Source organism: Amphiura filiformis, chromosome 7 (assembly GCF_039555335.1).
Source record: "Amphiura filiformis chromosome 7, Afil_fr2py, whole genome shotgun sequence".
NCBI classification, from domain to species: Eukaryota; Metazoa; Echinodermata; class Ophiuroidea; order Amphilepidida; family Amphiuridae; genus Amphiura; species Amphiura filiformis.
Window position 1 is genome coordinate 71,238,797 of NC_092634.1, and position 20,138 is coordinate 71,258,934.

Genomic DNA, 20,138 nt, shown 5'->3' on the forward strand with positions numbered 1-20,138 from the left:
CAGCAAAATAAATTTACAGTTGACGGACAATGAACTTTCGGTTCAGGCTCTGAGCGACAGAGCTATGCTCGTGTGTTGGGGCTAGACTGGTTGATCATGTTTAGATAGGGTTTACACACCATTATTGTCACTATAATATACACACTGTTTTATCGGATGGATGCAATATCAGCTATAATAGATTTCTATCAATATGTCTCCACTGAGTACATGAATGCATTTGCTTATTAACGGATGAAATAGAACCAGGTTAAATTTCAGCACTATTTACACACTGATGAACCAATATATTAATAATAAATTGGATTTGTAACGGGAAGAGTTGAGATATTCATGACACGTTGACAATCTCTCTGTCTCTCTTTATTCTCCCTCTCTCTCTCCACATCTCCTTTTTCTCGCTCTTTTTTCTTTCGTTCGCACACTATTTCTCATCCGAATTTATGTATTCCTCATTTTTGTTATCGCTTTCTAGTTTTTCCTCTCCTCTCGTCTCTATATGTCTTTTTCTTGTCACGTCGCTACAAATTATTTACTCTTACTGTATCATTGTGTAATTATTAAACTAAATAAACAACAATATCGAGAATTTTTTGGTTCATACGACGAGGGTATATTTTGATCTAAATGATTAATATCCATTTTGATAGTGTATTACCTTAAAGGGCAAAATTTGAATTGAATTTCAATGATATATATAATAATCCTGTTGTGGCATGTCCCGCCATATAATGCACTTTATTAATATAATTTTTAGGTCATACGCAGTACCAGCTGCACATTACCTTCATATTGCTTATAAAATCTTCTGCAACTCATATAACATAAGTGGCGGCGGAAGAATTAACATTCGGGGGACAAGCATATTTGGTCGCACTTTTACTAGTGTCTTTTTTACGAGAGTGAAGCCCGCGAAAAAGTTCAACTATTTTAGCCCCAAGTGAAGATGTTTTTGCTATTTGATGGGCCAATGCGCGCGAAGCCCTCAAAATTTAATTTTATCCTATTTGAGCCACCCCCCCCCATAAAAAAAAACACCAACAGGTACGTTTTTAGTGCTAAAAAGGAAGATCGTTTCGGCCGCCTATGCTCATATAATATCCTTGCCCATACTTCTTTGATACATCAACTCTTACAATCTCTAGGGAGTAATCAATAATTCAATATCAATAAACACATCAGATCAGTTTCAATACTGCAAAGCTGATTTACTTGTATATACAATTGTCTTATTTCAATAATTCATGACACAGATCCTAACTTGAGGCACGTTTTCCAGGTATCAATGTTGCTGTAATATTTCCGTTGAAACTCATAATGGCCAAAATGTGGAGTTTTAAGTAACTTTTGCAATTTCCTGTTTTGGAATACCTTCAATCTTGATGTGTCCAATACAAACATCACCCACTTAATACCAATACAGTATGACGTAATGATGTGCGCACGCCATCACAAAAATATCTGGTTATGTACCAAAGTAGAGGCAAATTGGATTTTCGGCGAAAAATCACATGAAGCTCACCAGATGTTTTTACTGAACTAAGTCCATATAAATAAAAAATAAATAAACTATTAAAACCATTCAACTGCACTCACGTTTTTAGGAGGCGACGGTATCACACCTTATCCTGTGCATCTTTAGGCCATCTGTTCATCTTGCCAGTTGTCAATCAGACAACTGGCGGCCAGTTGAATGGTTTTAAGAGTATATTAATTATACCTCAACGACAATATCCATATACAGCCTGTCTCAATAAAATTGTGCAAGTGAAAAGCGCCCTCTATGGCAATTAGAAAATACCGTTGTGACATGATGCTTACACCAACGTTAAGGGCGCAGACTTAGCTCTCTAATACCGTTTGTTCTGTTCAATTTGCTTGTTTTAATCTTGAGATGTTTAGTTAACAACGAAAGGGTAAAATCACAATTGTGCCACTTTTACTAGGGAAGAGGGCTGCACATGTAAATCAATGATAGCTGATGTTGATGCGTCTAATGCACTTCCCTTTCGGGGCTCGTGCATAAGACGCATCAACATCAACGCGCATGCATTATTTTGTCTAATTTCTCTCCCAACAAGAGAGAGACAAAGAGTGACAAAGAAAATACTATTTACCATGATAAAATCATTGACATGCACATGTATTTAATGTTACAGCAGAATGTGAAATACCAATTTCTCTTTTAATCTGTTTTAAGTGGAAAAAAGAGAATCATATAATACCTGTATCATGATAAAACAGTAAAAACAGTAAAAACTATTTTTATTGTTGTTTAATTGATGCGTTCTTTTGATTTCACGAAGGAACTCTTGATAAACTTGATGCTATCATTGATTTACATGTACAGTCCTCTTGATCTTTCCTAGTAAAAGTGGCACAATTGTGATTTTACCCTTTCATTGTTAACTAAACATATCTCGAGATTAACACAAGCAAATTGAACAGAACAAACGGCATTTGAGAGCTACGACTACGCCCTTGACGTTGACGTAAGCATGATGTCACAACTGTTTTTTTCAAATTGCTATAGAGGGCGCTTTTTACTTGCAAAATATTTTTTGAGACAGGCTGTATAACTATAGCCATTATATCACCTTTCGAAAAAGCTAACAACTACATTAAGGGTAGACGAGGTATTGTTGGTCGAAGCAACCTAAAAATCATTTTTCATTATCTAGATCAATATATTATTGAATTTAACACCTTGATGTTTTGCAAAAGTTCATTCTACAAATCGTATACTTTGCAAACTTGCTTAATTTATTGTTGTTAATGAGTTATGTACGTTTGACAAAAGTGTTGTTGTTTCAGCCCTCTTTACAACGTAATTCAAGAACTGCAGCACCTATAAAAGTATATCTGTGATATTTTAATTCTTCTACACGCTTGCTATGAATTGAGCAATGCAGTTCTTGTCAAAGCTCACTACCATTCGTAAGATACTGTGAACTACCAAATCACAACAGTTTAAAATAATTAAGAACCTTAAGTCATTTGGTCACCATTTGAAAAGTCCAACAGTTATATAAAGTCATTTGGTCGTCTTTGGCTTCGTCACTGAAAGTACTCATTTGATTTCGTTTATAAGAGACACCCCTATTGTCCTATCTTTATTTTGCTTCACTACTCATGCTACTACACAATGTAATGAACTATACTCTGCAATATTAGGAGGCGGTGTATAATGTAATGAACTATAGTCTGCAATATCAGGAGGCGGTGTATACTGTAATGAACTATAGTCTGCAATATTAGGAGGCGGTGTATAATGTAATGAACTATAGTCTGCAATATTAGGAGGCGGTGTATAATGTAATGAACTATAGTCTGCAATATTAGGAGGCGGTGTATAATGTAATGAACTATAGTCTGCAATATTAGGAGGCGGTGTATAATGTAATGAACTATAGTCTGCAATATTAGGAGGCGGTGTATAATGTAATGAACTATAGTCTGCAATATTAGGAGGCGGTGTATAATGTAATGAACTATAGTCTGCAATATTAGGAGGCGGTGTATAATGTAATGAACTATAGTCTGCAATATTAGGAGGCGGTGTATAATGTAATGAACTACAGTCTGCAATATTAGGAGGCGGTGTATAATGTAATGAACTATAGTCTGCAATATTAGGAGGCGGTGTATAATGTAATGAACTATAGTCTGCAATATTAGGAGGCGGTGTATAATGTAATGAACTATAGTCTGCAATATTAGGAGGCGGTGTATAATGTAATGAACTATAGTCTGCAATATTAGGAGGCGGTGTATAATGTTGTTTGCTTTATAGCCAAGCTCTTGTTGAAATGTTCAGCTTCCAGAACCTTCAAGTACCCCCATTTTATCTTTAACATTTTACCCTACCGTAGTAAAGTAAAAATACGTGCCTTGCATTTATTTGAATGATTGTTAGGAAACTCAAGGGCTGGTCTATCAGAATCCATACTTGTGAACTATACTTATTTTTAGGTATTCGTGGAACGGTTTCACTACGAAAATAATGTATATGGGTCACACGTACAGAGTTGTTTGTGTTCCTGGTCTACATTGGTGACAGTTAAATGAGTTTGTCCTAGATACCCGAGTATTGTTTGGATAAACTTTGCATTTCATCTCAAAATGACCAAGAATTCGATTACAGACATTCAGACAATAATAATGACCGATTTTATATTATGTAACTTTTTTTTATTGCTGCCGCATCAGAGATTTACAATGTTAATACGGATTGAACACGGACATATCCTACCACATAATTCTTAACATGGGAAGCGTGTCACCTCTGTTTCATAGCCACTAAGGTATAGGACATTTTTTGTTTTAGCTATAGCCCCCTCTCCAGAAGTATTTAATTATATTTGTACTTGCTCAAATAGCACTTTGTGCAAATTTTATTACACAATTTGTTGCCGTTCTTTTTTTATGAGCCTAAAATGGCCTAAAATGAGGCTATAGCGCCCTTTCCAGCCTTCACTAATATTAATCTCCATGTAAAACGAAAAGGTCCATAAAAAAGAACGGCAACAAATTTTGTAATAAAATTTTCGCGAGGGGGCTATACGAAATATTTTTTATGTATTGTATGTATGGTCTTTTCAAAAATAAAATGTCCATCTGAAACATAGGTGGTGTATCTGAGTATTTGATTTGCTCGAAAATGTAGTTTTTTTCAACAGTTTTATTCAATCAACAAGTTTATAAACAAATGAGAGAATCAATCAATCAGTCAAACAAATATAACACTCGTTTCTTTGGTAAATGTTTCTTTTTGACGTCTGGACTAGTCCGTACAAAACATAGTCAAACTTATTCCTTTCGTTAACTTCATTTTTCTGTTTAAATGTTACCATGACAGTGGCGTGAGGATTTCATGGGTGGGGGTATATGACACGTGCCCCGGCCGACCTAATAAGATATGCGCACATGACAAGGCTCGAAACCCGAGTTAGGGTGCACCTAGAGATTGTGGCGTCCTTGGCAATGATAGATGTACAATTATTTCAAAATATATTCTGATTGTTCGCGCACAATATATAAGCTATATATGGTCGTGATTTTCGCATGCTGCCGGCCAAACACCTGATTAATATGAATGGAGTGCCGATTTGCCGATCGCGAGTTGCCCCATCATATATTGACTTGCAGGCTGTGTTCATACGGACAAGACAAGGTCAGTTATGACCAGTAATAATTAGGCGGAAATTTTCTATAAATACCCCCTGCAATCAACTGCTATCAACTGGTTAAATCAGGTGAATGATAAGGATGTAGAATATATTATGCCCGGTGCTTTTGGCTTTTTCACAGGTCATTTTGCTTTGATTTGAGAAGGCAGTGTCCACGTAATGAACTTCGTCGTCGACCAAGATGTACCGTTTATACATATCAATTTGTAAGCGCTCTTTAGCAAAGTCATAGTTCATTGAATTTACAACGGTATGACAAAACGGGCGAAAACAGTAAGTTTTTGCACAAGATTTTGCAATTTAAAGAGAATTGACCATTGCTCATTAAAACGAGGTTAGTATGTGGACAATATAAGAGTGCTTTCATTAAATGACATAAATTGAAAAATATTGTATGGAACACTTTAGGTTTTGACTTTTAAAACCTACATTTTGGTCAAAAATTGTGCGGGATAGGTCGTTTTCAACAGATTTACCTCAATCTCCTTGCTATAAACATTGAATTGTGTTATCTGTTGACCTAATGAAAAAAGTGGGAAGTGTTAGCTTTCGTTCGATATAAAAAAATCTGATTGGATGAAGGGAACACTTGAGGTTTTGACAAAAACCAATCACAGATTTTTATTTTCTGCTAGATCTCACACAGCTCTTATAATGCTATGCACTCAACCGTGTAGTAAAACACAGTCTGCGTAGAGTCTAGATTCGCTGTGCTTGGAAATTTCTGTGTGGTCGGGTGTTGAGCTGTAAACTGTGCGTAGATGCATTTATAAGAGAATCGTTTTTGTAGTCAAACCTTTTCATATGCGGTGCTCGTTATTAGGCCTTGTCAGTATCTTCTTGTGTGACACATCCGGTTGCCAACACAACCAATCATAGTGTAATCTATCATGATGGTGTCCTTATAGACCTAGCAAGACTTTTTACGGATTTAACTTATGTAATGCTGTGTCTTTTTAGTTATCATGAAGCTGAGTAAGGCATCAGTCACCTATGCTGTCGGAAAAACCTGATAAAGGAGACACGATACAACATAGTGTGGTTCCAATCCTTCAAAATGAGTATTGGGAAACAAAATACACCAAAACTAAACTAAAGAAACTTGCCCCGCCAAGCTGATTATTTAAAGATAAATCAATAAGATTCTGAAAAACTAGCTCCGTCTAATGCGATAAATAAACAAGATAATGAAATACTATAGTCCTTCAATCTAAGACGTGCTTGCATTGATTGAAGCAAACCTCAAGATTTGATGCCATGCGGACTGTTAATTTACGTCATAGAGGGAATTGATGACGTCATTAACCCCTAAAAAGGTGTTTTGAACCCCTTATGCTTTTTATGTTATTATACTGTTTTTAAGAATTGTAAAAATTGTATATCTTAGAACTAAAGACTGCACAAAAAGTAACGCAGCTGTAACGCAACTAATAATTGTGTTCACAGTATTTCAAGATACCCTATTTGTCTCCAATTTCGTTCAATATTAACAACGCAGCGGTGTTTTAAAGAAAAATACCCTAATTTAAAAGTTGCTGATATTTTTATTGATTTGAAGTCAGCGCGAAGATAAATGGAGGGTTTTACAAGCCACAATGCTTGTGTAATAACTATTGATCGCTGTAAACTGCAACTTTTAAATTCGGATATTTTTCATTAAAAGCAGTACTGTGTTGTTAATATAAATAAGTCATCTTTCTTTCTATGTAGAAATATTGTGGAAATAATTTAATAGTTCTCAAGCTATAGGCGTATTTATAACAGTTACGTTACTTTTTGTGCAGACTTTAGATTACTTTAAAGTACAAAATAACGCTATTCAAATCTTTAATCTCTTTGTGCACCTTCCAAAGCAAAATCAATACCAATTTGGCATTCAATATCGGGTTTTATCGCACTCTTAAAAACGCTTTCAATTAGATAATCTTGTAAATTGCATTTTTCTTTGTTACCAATTAGGCATTCAATATCAAGTTATTACAAATGGGGAAAACTTCTTTCTACATTAAAGTGTCATACTTATTGCAAAGCTTTTGTGCAACTTTTTGAACAAGTCCAATTTTGAAATTAACATGGCAGATACATTAAAATGATTTCAAGCATGCATATTATTGGCGCAATTGTGCTTCATTAGTATTGTAACATTTTCCTTTACTTGGTGGGGAAAGTTATTTTGCTCATATAGCTTATAGATAAAACTTCCTAATCCCCCCTATTGAAGTCTTATGATGCGTCCCTAATAATTATTATTCATTATGTGACAAAAATGATATCCACACCAAATGGCTCCTAATCCATTTATTATAGTGTCAGGTTACTTCTGCTATAGCAATTTTCTTTATAAATGACATTCCCGTTGAAGCACATTCCAAAAGTTATATTTCCTCACAATGTGAGCCTGACCTATAAAAGCTGACAGTCATGTCCAAGGAGTTTATATAGGAAGGAGAGGAAATAGATTATGTAACGCTTATTGTTCCTTTGTGCCAATTGGAGTTCCCGACACGCTATTCATCGAGAGGTACCTTTTGTTCGAGACAAAGGGCTTCCGCCATTAAATCGGTAACTGACCTGACCAGCGTATTAACGCTATAATAGGCAGGCTACTGTCAATAAGTGATGAAACGAAAGTCACGTAAAAGCGCCTATACGAACGAGATGTACCTTTTGTACTAGTCCATCCCAAGGGTGTGCGTGAGTTGTCGCATGCACACAAAACAGAGGTTCACCTACAATACAAACCTATTGCAGCGCCCAAATTGGTTTGGGCGCTCATTTGATTATACTCAGTGAACACGCTTTGCTCTACCATTTCGCTACGGACAGTTCAGCAGCATAGGCAAAGTGTGCGCTCTGTGTGGCGGATATAAGAATCTACACAAGTAAGTTATCTACATTGTTTGCCAATAGGTCTATATATAAGGATTTGAAGAAATTATGATATCATTCCTACTGTAGTATTTTTAAGGACATTAGCCACATCGTGTTTTATTATGTATAGGCCTACCATAGTATTTTACATGAGCATCGCGTATATAGGAGTCTACCCTGGACCTCAAATGTGCTATATTTGCTGATAACTCGAGAAGCATAGCCATACTATTTCTGAATTAATCAATAAAGCAAAGCAAATCATACTTGTAGGCCTATAATACTATATTAAATATAATTGCGGACCAACCGATACAGCTCGATACGCCCAAATGTATGAATAAAAGCACCTAACAATAAAGTCACCCAATTGAACAGTTGTAGGTGTCGATCGCACGACTTCATTAATATTGATTGGCAACATTTTCCAATATGTCAGCGCTCAAATCGGACACAATAGAACATTAGACTCTTCAGTGCGTTGGTCATGTCAACAATCCTACAGTCACGCCTCGCATTATCATGAATATTATACACTAATCCGATGATCCAAGTGATGGTCAGAATTCATTCCGCCATTACTGGGGGAATCCGCAACAATCTTATTTTTTATTGCATTGTAAACTTTCTTCCTTTTCATGTCACCTGGGTGATGGAACACAGTTTAAAATTCCCGCAAAGCCTGCATCATTCACATTTCAGGTCATTTCAGGTTGGATGCCCCCCCCCCCCACTAATGGCTGCCATTGAGGTGTAGGAATGCGTGGAATCGGATTTGTGCATACGATATGAAAAATATTAAAAACCAATAAGTTGGTGAATAATACAAAATGCACTTGAACAACCACGAGATGTCATAAGAAAGGCATTACACAGCACTTATATATTTCCCAAGAGTTTTCCATGTAAAGCAGCAGAAACAATTTGCATTATACTTCTCAAAGTCACTCCAAATCTACATAAGACCAGAATAATTATTATCGCTAGGATGCTCTGGTTGTATTACAACAAACACGATTTTGACAGGATTGTACAATCTACTTTGTAATCTACTTCGATTTATCGTCTGATAATGACACGTTTTACTTGTAATGTAATGTAATGTAATGTAATGTAATGTAATGTAATGTAATGTATTCATCAAAATGTATATCTGATCACCGAAAACAATAAAATTGCTTGCATTGCACGTATACTTGAATTACCAATAACCTAGTGTGCCAATTGATTTGTGAATAACAGATCAAAATAATGGTGCACAACATTCATATTCGATTCAGCTTCTCACGATATTCATGTTTCATTTATAGACAGTGATATTTACGATATATTATTATCTTTCTACACTATTATTATTATCTTGCGGATACCTTGGACGATGTGTAATTAGAACATGGGATGCGGTTGAAAACATTTGCGATTTAGTATTTATTTGATGTTTTGATTCAAGTACGAAGCGATTGCATAACTCAGTAAAAGATTATGCGAGCCTCGTACGTACAACTTAACAAGCAGTGAGGAAAATATTGAAGTCGTGGCTTTGCGTCACAGACTTCAAGTACTTGGGTTCCAAGATGGGCTCTAGTGTTGGAGACCTAAAAAGAAGAAAAGCACTAGCCTGGGCAGCTTTCTGGAAACTGGAACGCCTTTGGAGAAGCCCATCCCTGCCAATCGAAACGAAAATCATGCTGTTGAGACAGCCTGTGTTACTGTCTTTCTGTACGGTGCGAGTCATGGGTAATCACCAAAGACATGGAAAATAAGATCAATGTCTTTGCAACATCTTGCCACACAGTCATGTTAAACATCAAGCGTGTGGATCGGATTCCAAATGAAACTATCTACAATCTGACCAACACCACTCCACTGGTTGCCAGAGACAGGATTCATCAACTCAAATTTCTCGGCCATTATACTGCGTCTTGAAGATGACGAGCCTGTGACAGAAAGTGCCCTTTATATTCCACCACATGGGAAGAGGAAACCGAGACGGCCGCGCACACTGTACTTACAGTATGTCCAGCACCTCCTGGGAGATACTGAAGGGATGCTGCAGCCAAACAAAATTGTTTCGCTTGCCCAAGATCGCAATAGTTGGAGAAAGCTTGTAGTCCCCTACTCCGCAGCCGACTGATGATGATGAGACCCCTACTTCTCCACGCTGCTAGGCAGGCACATACCCCTCATTTTTAAAGTTCAGTGCCCTCTCCCAGTGACGTAGCCAGGGGAGAACCGGGGAGAAACTCCCCCCCCCCCCATACAGAAATTGTCACAGGACGAAAAATTGACAAAAGGGTCGAACATTTGACTTTACCCCTTCAGAGTTAAGAGCTGGCTACGCTGCTGATGTCCCGAGTCTTTGAATATTTCTTATGAAATTAACCTGAACACAAATCGATCTGACGACCGTGTAAAATTCTATACGAGGTGAAGCATGTTTGAAAACCAAGAGGTTTTTAATAATAATAATGAAACCTCAATTGAATGAACGAAAGAACTGATCAGAAATTCATCTCATTTTTTTAATTGCACACCGTTATAACTGTAAACTTATTTCCCAAACATTTGGAGATTCACTAGCGTCTGATCAAGAAAGGCAGATATCGTATATAATGCGCTGGTTGTATGTGAACACATAACGTGACCTGATAAATAAATAAATAAATAAATAAATAAATAAATAAATAAATAAATAAATAAATAAATAAATAAATAAATAAATAAATAAATAAATAAATAAATAAATAATCGAGAGAAATTTGAATAAATCGTAGCGTAGCATTAAAATCACAAAAAATAAACTTCGCTGACAGGAGGTCTCGTACCAACGACCTTTGCATTACTAGTCGTCATGTTCTACCACTGAGCTATGACAGCATCTAGTGGCAAAGATCGAGTTTGCCTGGGGATCGACACAATGCCGCCTCGTAAAATAATCAATCAATCAATCAGTCAAGAATAGACAAGTTATCCATGTCGTCACAGAGCGCAAACAAGTACAAAGCTGTCATTACATATTCACATGTTTACTTATCCATCTCGTCACAGTGCGCAAACAAGTACAAAACTGTCATTACATATTCACATGTCAACGTATCCATCTCGTCACAGTGCGCAAACAAGTACAAAACTGTCATTACATATTCACATGTTTACTTATCCATCTCGTCACAGTGCGTAAACAAGTACAAAACTGTCATTACATATTCACATGTTTACTTATCCATCTGGTCACAGTGCGTAAACAAGTACAAAACTGTCATTACATATTCACATGTTTACTTATCCATCTCGTCACAGTGCGTAAACAAGTATAAAACTGTCATTACATATTCACATGTCAACTTATCCATCACGTCACAGTGCGTAAACAAGTATAAAACTGTCATTACATATTCACATGTTTACTTATCCATCTGGTCACAGTGCGTAAACAAGTATAAAACTGTCATTACATAATCACATGTCAACTTATATCCATCTCGTCACAGTGCGAAAACAAGTACAAAACTGTAATTACATATTCACATGTCAACTTATCCATCACGTCACAGTGCGTAAACAAGTATAAAACTGTCATTACATATTCACATGTTTACTTATCCATCTGGTCACAGTGCGAAAACAAGTATAAAACTGTCATTACATATTCACATGTCAACTTATCCATCTCGTCACAGTGCGTAAACAAGTACAAAACTGTCATTACATATTCACATGTCAACTTATATCCATCTCGTCACAGTGCGTAAACAAGTACAAAACTGTCATTACATATTCACATGTCAACTTATCCATCACGTCACAGTGCGCAAACAAGTACAAAGCTGTCATTACATATTCACATGTCAACTTATCCATCACGTCACAGTGCGCAAACAAGTACAAAACTGTCATTACATATTCACATGTTTACTTATCCATCTGGTCACAGTGCGTAAACAAGTACAAAACTGTCATTACATATTCACATGTCAACTTATCCATCACGTCACAGTGCGTAAACAAGTATAAAACTGTCATTACATATTCACATGTTTACTTATCCATCTGGTCACAGTGCGTAAACAAGTACAAAACTGTCATTACATATTCACATGTCAACTTATCCATCACGTCAGAGTGCGCAAACAAGTACAAAGCTGTCATTACATATTCACATGTCAACTTATCCATCACGTCACAGTGCGCAAACAAGTACAAAACTGTCATTACATATTCACATGTCAACTTATCCATCTCGTCACAGAGCGTAAACAAGTACAAAACTGTCATTACATATTCACATGTTAACTTATCCATCTCGTCACAGTGCGCAAACAAGTACAAAACTGTCATTACATATTCACATGTCAACTTATCCATCTCGTCACAGTGCGTAAACAAGTACAAAACTGTCATTACATATTCACATGTCAACTTATCCATCTCGTCACAGAGCGTAAACAAGTACAAAACTGTCATTACCTATTCACATGTCAACTTATCCATCACGTCACAGTGCGTAAACAAGTACAAAACTGTCATTACATATTCACATGTCAACTTATCCATCTCGTCACAGTGCGTAAACAAGTACAAAACTGTCATTCATACATGTCAACTTATCCATCTCGTCACAGTGCGCAAACAAGTACAAAACTGTCATTACATATTCACATGTCAACTTATCCATCTCGTCACAGTGCGCAAACAAGTACAAAACTTACATATTCACATGTCAACTTATCCATCTCGTCACAGTGCGCAAACAAGTACAAAACTGTCATTACATATTCACATGTCAACTTATCCATCTCGTCACAGTGCGCAAACAAGTACAAAACTGTCATTACATATTCACATGTCAACTTATCCATCTCGTCACAGTGCGCAAACAAGTACAAAACTGTCATTACATATTCACATGTCAACTTATCCATCTCGTCACAGTGCGCAAACAAGTACAAAACTGTCATTACATATTCACATGTCAACTTATCCATCTCGTCACAGTGCGCAAACAAGTACAAAACTGTCATTACATATTCACATGTCAACTTATCCATCTCGTCACAGTGCGCAAACAAGTACAAAACTGTCATTACATATTCACATGTCAACTTATCCATCTCGTCACAGTGCTGTCATTACATATTCACAACATCCAGTACAAACAAACAAAACTGTCATTACATATTCACATGTCAACTTATCCATCTCGTCACAGTGCGCAAACAAGTACAAAACTGTCATTACATATTCACATGTCAACTTATCCATCTCGTCACAGTGCGCAAACAAGTACAAAACTGTCATTACATATTCACATGTCAACTTATCCATCTCGTCACAGTGCGCAAACAAGTACAGAACTGTCATTACATATTCACATGTCAACTTATCCATCTCGTCACAGTGCGCAAACAAGTACAAAACTGTCATTACATATTCACATGTCTTATCCATCTCGTGCAAACAAGTACAAAACTGTCATTACATATTCACATGTCAACTTATCCATCTCGTCACAGTGCGCAAACAAGTACAAAACTGTCATTACATATTCACATGTCAACTTATCCATCTCGTCACAGTGCGCAAACAAGTACAAAACTGTCATTACATATTCACATGTCAACTTATCCATCTCGTCACAGTGCGCAAACAAGTACAAAACTGTCATTACATATTCACATGTCAACTTATCCATTACATATTCATGTCATCCAGTGCGCAAACAAGTACAAAACTGTCATTACATATTCACATTACTTATCCATTCAAGTACAAAACTGTCATTACTCACATGTCCATCCATCTCGTCACAGTGCGCAAACAAGTACAAAACTGTCATTACATATTCACATGTCAACTTATCCATCTCGTCACAGTGCGCAAACAAGTACAAAACTGTCATTACATATTCACATGTCAACTTATCCATCTCGTCACAGTGCGCAAACAAGTACAAAACTGTCATTACATATTCACATGTCAACTTATCCATCTCGTCACAGTGCGCAAACAAGTACAAAACTGTCATTACATATTCACATGTCAACTTATCCATCTCGTCACAGTGCGCAAACAAAACTGTCATTACATATTACAAAACTGTCATTACATATTCACATGTCAACTTATCCATCTCGTCACAGTGCGCAAACAAGTACAAAACTGTCATTACATATTCACATGTCAACTTATCCATCTCGTCACAGTGCGCAAACAAGTACAAAACTGTCATTACATATTCACATGTCAACTTATCCATCTCGTCACAGTGCGCAAACAAGTACAAAACTGTCATTACATACTGTCACATATTCACATGTCAACTTATCCATCTCGTCACAGTGCGCAAACAAGTACAAAACTGTCATTACATATTCATTACATCCATCTCACAGTGCGCAAACAAGTACAAAACTGTCATTACATATCCATCTTATCGTCACAGTGCGCAAACAAGTAACAACTGTCATTACATATCCACATGTAAACTTATCCATCTCGTCACAGTGCGCAAACAAGTACAAAACTGTCATTACATATTCACATGTCAACTTATCCATCTCGTCACAGTGCGCAAACAAGTACAAAACTGTCATTACATATTCACATGTCAACTTATCCATCTCGTCACATTGCGCAAACAAGTACAAAACTGTCATTACATATTCACATGTCAACTTATCCATCTCGTCACAGTGCGCAAACAAGTACAAAACTGTCATTACATATTCACATGTCAACTTATCCATCTCGTCACAGTGCGCAAACAAGTACAAAACTGTCATTACATATTCACATGTCAACTTATCCATCTCGTCACAGTGCGCAAACAAGTACAAAACTGTCATTACATATTCACATGTCAACTTATCCATCTCGTCACTCAAGTACAAAACTGTCATTACATAGTGCGCATCCATCGTCAACAAACAAGTACAAAACTGTCATTACTTATCCATTCACATGTCATAACTTATCCATCTCGTCACAGTGCGCAAACAAGTACAAAACTGTCATTACATATTCACATGTCAACTTATCCATCTCGTCACAGTGCGCAAACAAGTACAAAACTGTCATTACATATTCACATGTCAACTTATCCATCTCGTCACAGTGCGCAAACAAGTACAAAACTGTCATTACATATTCACATGTCAGTTTTGTACTTGTTTACGCACTGTGACGAGATGGATACATATTCACATGTCAACTTATCCATCTCGTCACAGTGCGCAAACAAGTACAAAACTGTCATTACATATTCACATGTCAACTTATCCATCTCGTCACAGAGCGCAAACAAGTACAAAACTGTCATTACATATTCACAGTGTGTAGATCTCGGTGGTTTAAAAAAACAAAACTGTCATTACATATACATGTCAACTTATCCATCTCGTCACAGTGCGCAAACAAGTACAAAACTGTCATTACATATTCACATGTCAACTTATCCATCTCGTCACAGAGCTCAAACAAGTACAAAACTGTCATTACATATTCACATGTTTACTTATCCATCATCTCGTCACAGTGCGCAAACAAGTACTGTCAAAACTGTCACTTTCCACATATTCACATGTCAACTTATCCATCGCGTCACAGTGCGCAAACAAGTGCAAAGCTGTCAGTACATATTCACATGTCAACTTATCCATCTCGTCACAGTGCGCAAACAAGTACAAAACTGTCATTACATATTCACATGTCAACTTATCCATCTCGTCACAGTGCGCAAACAAGTACAAAACTGTCATTACATATTAACATGTCAACTTATCCATCTCGTCACAGTGCGCAAACAAGTACAAAACTGTCATTACATATTCACATGTCAACTTATCCATCTCGTCACAGTGCGCAAACAAGTACAAAACTGTCATTACATATTCACATGTCAACTTATCCAACTGCGCAAACAAGTACAAAACTGTCATTACATATTACATCCATTCACAGTGCGCAAACAAGTACAAAACTGTCATTACATATTCACATGTCAACTTATCCATCTCGTCACAGTGCGCAAACAAGTACAAAACTGTCATTACATTCACACATCCATTCACATGTCAACTTATCCATCTCGTCAAACAAGTACAAAACTGTCATTGCATATTCACAATCCACAAGTACAAAACTGTCATTACATATTCACATGTCTCGTCACTTATCCATCTCGTCATCAGTGCGCAAACAAGTACAAAACTGTCATTACATATTCACATGTCAACTTATCCATCTCGTCACAGAGCGCAAACAAGTACAAAACTGTCATTACATATTCACATGTCAACTTATCCATCTCGTCACAGAGCGCAAACAAGTACAAAACTGTCATTACATATTCACATGTCAACTTATCCATCTCGTCACAGTGCGCAAACAAGTACAAAACTGTCATTACATATTCACATGTCAACTTATCCATCTCGTCACAGTGCGCAAACAAGTACAAAACTGTCATTACATATTCACATGTCAACTTATCCATCTCGTCACAGTGCGCAAACAAGTACAAAACTGTCATTACATATTCACATGTCAACTTATCCATCTCGTCACAGTGCGCAAACAAGTACAAAACTGTCATTACATATTCACATGTCAACTTATCCATCTCTCGTCACAGTGCGCACAAACGTACAAAACTGTCATTACATATTCACATGTCAACTTATCCATCTCGTCACAGTGCGCAAACAAGTACAAAACTGTCATTACATATTCACATGTCAACTTATCCATCTCGTCACAGTGCGCAAACAAGTACAAAACTGTCATTACATATTCACATGTCAACTTATCCATCTCGTCACTGCGCAAACAAGTACAAAACAGTGCGCAAACAAGTACAAAACTGTCATTACATATTCACATGTCAACTTATCCATCTCGTCACAGTGCGCAAACAAGTACAAAACTGTCATTACATATTCACATGTCAACTTATCCATCTCGTCACAGTGCGCAAACAAGTACAAAACTGTCATTACATATTCACATGTCAACTTACATTATCCATCTCGTCACTTATCCAGTGCGCAAACAAGTACAAAACTGTCATTACATATTCATATGTCTTCTAATGCTACGCCGCCCACCGCGTACTACACTCTTACCCTGCCCGAAGCTCTTCAGATCTGTGCTCATCCATCTCGTCACAGTGCGCAAACAAGTACAAAACTGTCATTACATATTCACATGTCAACTTATCCATCTCGTCACAGTGCGCAAACAAGTACAAAACTGTCATTACATATTCACATGTCAACTTATCCATCTCGTCACAGTGCGCAAACAAGTACAAAACTGTCATTACATATTCACATGTCAACTTATCCATCTCGTCACAGTGCGCAAACAAGTACAAAACTGTCATTACATATTCACATGTCAACTTATCCATCTCGTCACAGTGCGCAAACAAGTACAAAACTGTCATTACATATTCACATGTCAACTTATCCATCTCGTCACAGTGCGCAAACAAGTACAAAACTGTCATTACATATTCACATGTCAACTTATCCATCTCGTCACAGTGCAAGTACAAACATTACAAGTACAAAACTGTCATTACAAAACATCATTCACATGTCAACTTATCCATCTCGTCACAGTGCGCAAACAAGTACAAAACTGTCATTACATATTCACATGTCAACTTATCCATCTCGTCACAGCGCGCAAACAAGTACAAAACTGTCATTACATATTCACATCAACTTATCCATCTCGTCACAGTGCGCAAACAAGTACAAAACTGTCATTACATATTCACATGTCAACTTATCCACGTCACAGAGCGTAAACAAGTACAAAACTGTCATTACATATTCACATGTCAACTTATCCATCTCGTCACAGTGCGCAAACAAGTACAAAACTGTCATTACATATTCACATGTCAACTTATCCATCTCGTCACAGAGCGCAAACAAGTACAAAACTGTCATTACATATTCACATGTCAACTTATCCATCTCGTCACAGTGCGCAAACAAGTACAAAACTGTCATTACATATTCACATGTCAACTTATCCATCTCGTCACAGAGCTCAAACAAGTACAAAACTGTCATTACATATTCACATGTCAACTTATCCATCTCGTCACAGTGCGCAAACAAGTACAAAACTGTCATTACATATTCACATGTCAACTTATCCATCTCGTCACAGTGCGCAAACAAGTACAAAACTGTCATTACATATTCACATGTCAACTTATCCATCTCGTCACAGAGCGCAAACAAGTACAAAACTGTCATTACATATTCACATGTCAACTTATCCATCTCGTCACAGTGCGCAAACAAGTACAAAACTGTCATTACATATTCACATGTCAACTTATCCATCTCGTCACAGAGCGTAAACAAGTACAAAACTGTCATTACATATTCACATGTTTACTTATCCATCTCGTCACAGTGCGCAAACAAGTACAAAACTGTCATTACATATTCACATGTCAACTTATCCATCTCGTCACAGAGCTCAAACAAGTACAAAACTGTCATTACATATTCACATGTCAACTTATCCATCTCGTCACAGAGCGTAAACAAGTACAAAACTGTCATTACATATTCACATGTTTACTTATCCATCTCGTCACAGAGCGCAAACAAGTACAAAACTGTCATTACATATTCACATGTCAACTTATCCATCTCGTCACAGAGCTCAAACAAGTACAAAACTGTCATTACATATTCACATGTTTACTTATCCATCTCGTCACAGTGCGCAAACAAGTACAAAACTGTCATTACATATTCACATGTCAACTTATCCATCTCGTCACAGAGCTCAAACAAGTACAAAACTGTCATTACATATTCACATGTTTACTTATCCATCTCGTCACAGTGCGCAAACAAGTACAAAACTGTCATTACATATTCACATGTCAACTTATCCATCTCGTCACAGAGCTCAAACAAGTACAAAACTGTCATTACATATTCACATGTCAACTTATCCATCTCGTCACAGTGCGCAAACAAGTACAAAACTGTCATTACATATTCACATGTCAACTTATCCATCTCGTCACAGAGCTCAAACAAGTACAAAACTGTCATTACATATTCACATGTCAACTTATCCATCTCGTCACAGTGCGCAAACAAGTACAAAACTGTCATTACATATTCACATGTCAACTTATCCATCTCGTCACAGTGCGCAAACAAGTACAAAACTGTCATTACATATTCACATGTCAACTTATCCATCTCGTCACAGAGCTCAAACAAGTACAAAACTGTCATTACATATTCACATGTCAACTTATCCATCTCGTCACAGTGCGAAAACAAGTACAAAACTGTCATTACATATTCACATGTCAACTTATCCATCTCGTCACAGTGCGCAAACAAGTACAAAACTGTCATTACATATTCACATGTTTACTTATCCATCTCGTCACAGAGCGCAAACAAGTACAAAACTGTCATTACATATTCACATGTCTACTTATCCATCTCGTCACAGAGCTCAAACAAGTACAAAACTGTCATTACATATTCACATGTCAACTTATCCATCTCGTCACAGAGCGCAAACAAGTACAAAACTGTCATTACATATTCACATGTCAACTTATCCATCTCGTCACAGAGCGTAAACAAGTACAAAACTGTCATTACATATTCACATGTTTACTTATCCATCTCGTCACAGTGCGCAAACAAGTACAAAACTGTCATTACATATTCACATGTCAACTTATCCATCTCGTCACAGTGCGCAAACAAGTACAAAACTGTCATTACATATTCACATGTCAACTTATCCATCTCGTCACAGAGCTCAAACAAGTACAAAACTGTCATTACATATTCACATGTCAACTTATCCATCACGTCACAGTGCGCAAACAAGTACAAAACTGTCATTACATATTCACATGTCAACTTATCCATCTCGTCACAGTGCGCAAACAAGTACAAAACTGTCATTACATATTCACATGTCAACTTATCCATCTCGTCACAGAGCGCAAACAAGTACAAAACTGTCATTACATATTCACATGTCAACTTATCCATCTCGTCACAGTGC